The sequence below is a fragment of the Spermophilus citellus genome, assembly GCF_964194105.1.
Source record: "Spermophilus citellus genome assembly, chromosome: 5".
Classification (NCBI taxonomy): Eukaryota; Metazoa; Chordata; class Mammalia; order Rodentia; family Sciuridae; genus Spermophilus; species Spermophilus citellus.
In genome coordinates, this window is record NC_138186.1 from 40,052,573 (window position 1) to 40,057,205 (window position 4,633).

Sequence of the window (4,633 nt, forward strand, 5' to 3'; positions counted from 1 at the left end):
AATTCAAGTGTTGACAAAGAGGTGGAGCACCATAGTGCTATGAAAATTTAAATGTAGCAAAGCAGCTTGGAAAACAGTTCTTACTGGACACACGCCTTTATTGTAAACTATTCTCTAAACACTCAGTTTGTAATATGAGCACAACATATATTGTAGAACATATAATATATATTACCTCTTTTTTGTTCATTACTATGACTTCCCTTAATTATAGATTTTCAGATTAAATATTTTAAAGACCTTGTATTTAATTGCTGTGTAACAAATTCTCCCCAAGTTTTACAGTTTAAAACAATAAATGTTTATTATCTGAAAATATCTAGGGATCAGAAATCTGAGTGCAACTTAGCTGTAAGCTTCTGACTCAGAGTTTTCTCACAAGCCTCAAAGGTTTTGGCTATGTCTACATCATGTCAAAACTCAACAGTGGAATACATTAGTGTCACTGGGCCTCAGACTCTCTGTTGATCAGAGACTCAGTTCCTTGTCATTTGTACTTCTCCAGAGGAAGGTCCATGACATAACAGCTGAGTTCCTTCAGAATGATTGAGCAGGAAAATGTGCACAAGATTGAAGCCATAGTCTTTGTAACTAACCTTTGAAATGACATTTCACTACTTCTGTCATATTCTATTTGCTAGAAGTTAAATAATAATAGTATCTTCTTGGCCTTTTGGCTAAGATCAAGTGTAGCATTTATTCTTATCAATTTAAAATATGATATGATAGTAATTGGAGTTTTAGAGCAGTAGGCACTTGCTTTGTGCACTCCATGCATAGACCTGATATTGCAGTACCTCCAGGAATGGTGCAACACACCCCACAAAAGAAGTTAAATTACAAATCCAGTCTATACTCAAAGTTTAGACATTATAAAAAGTGATGAATGCTAGGAGGTGGGGATCACTGGAGAACAACTTAAAGTCTGTCTACCATACTACTTTTATGAGGAAAAGAAATACTATTGAGCTGAAATTATTTTTTAAGAATAAATTCATTTGATCAAATTATGATATATGTATCCATAAATCTACCACAGTGAAATCCACTATTCTGAATAATTAATGTGTACCTATATAAAATAATAAAAAAACTTCTGTAAAGGAGTCAGTCTTAGTTACATTTATTTGCCATTCATAATAATTTATCATACATTTACTTAGTTTTTCCTAAACATATCAATTTATAATAGGATATTTGATATTACTGATGTAGTATCAGAAGTAATTTATATGATGAATTATAATAGGAAAATTTTCTAGTTCACTAAAAATCAATTACATGGAAAATCAAATTTTCTCTCATATCCATAGTTTTCAAATGTATGTAAACAAATCTATGCAGAGATCCCTAAATTTGTAAACTTTTTTTTTTGTATCTGGCTATTTAATTTGTATACAATTACACAGTGTTTCATAAGTTCTTTTCCTAGACAAGTTGCTCTCTGCCTTTGTATTTTGTCATCTCATAACTGTTCAAAATTCTGTGACTTCTCTTGTTTTGGATCCTCTATTGCCCACCCATTAATAGGATTAGGCTTTGCCCAAGGAGGAGTGTTATTTTAATATCATTAGCATATGGTGATACCACATGCCAAGAAGGACAAAATGGGGATTATAAACCTCGAAAGGAGGATTAAATGTGTTTATGTTGAGAGGCTTAGGGGAGATTTTGTACTGCTAATTCTCAGGGTAAGAATAAAGTTGAGGTTTCTGAAATTTATTCTTAGCCTTAGATAAAAGATTACTACTACTTTCAGTCAGTTTGCATTAAGAGGATCTTAAGGGCAATTTTTGGGAAAATGTTGTATTTGGGCAGCATTCTTGGCAGAAGTGGAACAAGGAAGGGAGGACAGTGAAGAAGAAATGATGTTGAGCAAGAATGGAGACTAACTTTGGTCTCACCCTATGGGAGTCCTGGAGCATACTGCAATTCAGAATTGGTTTCACCTTGAGGTACAGGAACTAGCCTTTGTCACCCTCTTAGTCAGTCAGTCATTGGTCTCTCATTTATTGCCCAGGAGAAAGGGAAAAGCTCATTTTTTGAAAGTCCAGAGGAGGAGCAGCTATGATCAACATTTAAAAAAAATCTATCAACATACTAGTAGACTGCAAGGAAGAAGTCATAATTGATTTAATTGTCATAAAAAAAGAATTGATAAAAATCAACACATGTTTAGTTTTACAAAAATTTTAGTAGAATAGAAATAAAAGGAAATTTAACTATGATATTAAGTGTTTTATACCAAAGAAACTGAGCAACCATATGTAATGAGAAACCACAGAGACATGCCTTTGGGCCAGTGAGAGTGAGAGGGTAAGAATGCCCACCACCATCGTTACCACTTCATGTACTTTGCAAGTATTACTCTGTTCTATAAGAAAGAACACAGAAATATACAATGTATGAATTAAAAAGAAATATATAAAATTCCTTTGCACATGCCATGAGGCTTTATATAGAAAAAACAAAATAGAATTGGCAATAAACTATTCAAGTAAAAGGTGTTCACCAAAGTTGCTAGATAGTGATATAATAAATAATTTAAAATTTATAATAGCAACAAAAGTTATATAGTATTCAGAATAAATTTAACAAAGATACATAGACCTCTATTGTGAAATATTAAGTATTTTAAAGGCATAAAGGAAGATTTGAATAAATTAAGAGTTATGCCACAATTTTGGTCAGAAAGACATTTAAATGTGTGAAATTCTCTTCCAAATAATTTATAAATTCCATGAAATAAGCTTTTAAAAATTTTATAAAAGCAATAGATTTCATAATTTTCAACATTAATTTTGAAAAAAATTTAAAATGATAAAATTTTTTATTATGATATTAACATTTTAAAAGCTATTAATATAAAGTCATGTTCAAGAAAAATAGATTTTAGAAAAGTGTAGAAATCATTGTTTAATAAGAAGGATATTACAATGAATGGTCAATGTTTAGGAGTAGCTAGGAGCAACCAGATCACTAAATACAGAAAAATAAAATTAGATTCTTGAGGGTTATGAATTAATCTTCATTCACTTAAAATAAACTCTAAATGGATGAAGAAAAAAACATCCTGAAATTTAAAACTATAAAGTTAAAATAAGACCATAAAAGTATATATTTTAAATCTATTGTTAGGGATAATCTTTTAAACAAACTTTGAAATATCACTCATAACCTGAGAAATTATGGATCTTATTATGACAAAATTAAGATTTTCTTTTTTATGAAAGACATTCTAGATAATGTACAGAGGACTGTACTCCTGCAAAGGAACAAGAAAAAACAGGGAATCCAAATAACTGAAAAAAAAAATCTTCTGGATATATTCAAAATCTCTGGTAATCTGAACAAAGCAATAATGAGTCACTAATTCATATTCATTAGATTGACAAAAATTAGAAAATTAGATAATGCCAAGTAACTTTGTACATTACTGGGGAGGGTACAGACACAATTGAAGAAGATGATTAAATTTTGAAGATTAAATTTATAGAAATCATCAATTGCTGAAAGCCAAATTTGATTTTTCCTGACTTTGTATCTGCTTTTGAAAAAGTGTCCTCTGACTCTGAGGCACTTCCAGGCTGGAAGATAGTTACAAAAATCCTAATATTTTCTTTATCTTCATGTCATCTTTGGAGAAAAAGAGAACAATAAAATACCATATCCCAGGCTGGGGTTGTGGCTCAGAGGAAAAGTGCTCGCCCAGCATGATTGAGGAACTAGTTTTGATCCTCAGCCCACATAAAAATTTAAAGGTATTGTATCCACCTACAACTAAAGAATAAATGTTTTTTTTTTAAAAAATACCATATTCCTGAAGTGCTCTTCTCTGGTTTCAAGAACCTAGCCAAATTAAGAAAGCCATAAGAATGAGCCTAGGCCACAATTTCTGGATAAATATTACCTTAAAGGACACTGGCTTTCCCCTCAAGTGTGCTAGAAATTAGGGCCAGTTGTGCTATCTGTAGAAAGCTACATTCTTGCATATATTCCAAGTTCCTTGGGATGCTGGTCATAAAACTGGACAAAGCAATCAAAGCTGATTATATTACTGCTTCTGTAACCTAATAATTTAGCCCATAGCCTCCCTCCCCACCCCTGTGATAACTGGTGTGGAAAGGCACTGCGGACAGAAAAGTGCTTTTCCAGTTGGCTATTGGACATTGAGAGGGATTGGGACACTATTTTCAGGTGAAACACTGTGTGAAATGGAGATGCACCTGTCCAGCCTTTCACCTCTGGACTTTATGGAAAAGCTCCTGTCTAGCCCTTCACCACTGAATCTTCCTGGTGAGTATTTTTTGATAAATCTTATGTTTCACATCCCATTTCCTGGTGTCTTCCTTGGTCTCATGGTAAGCTATTTCACTGCTCTATCACAACTGAGCTCTAGATGGTATAGCTTCCCAAGGTAATAAACTTTCCCCAGTATATGCACTCATATATATCAGAATTATATTCTAAAGCCATAAAGGTGGCATTAGAAGTTAAATTGTTCTGAAATGGCTTAAAATCATAGCAAGAAGATGGAGAGGGGAATTGATAGTGATGATGGAAGGATAAATGGCCAACAAACGTTATGCTTCAGAATAACTTTTAGTTACATTTTTGCACCCCTTATCAATAA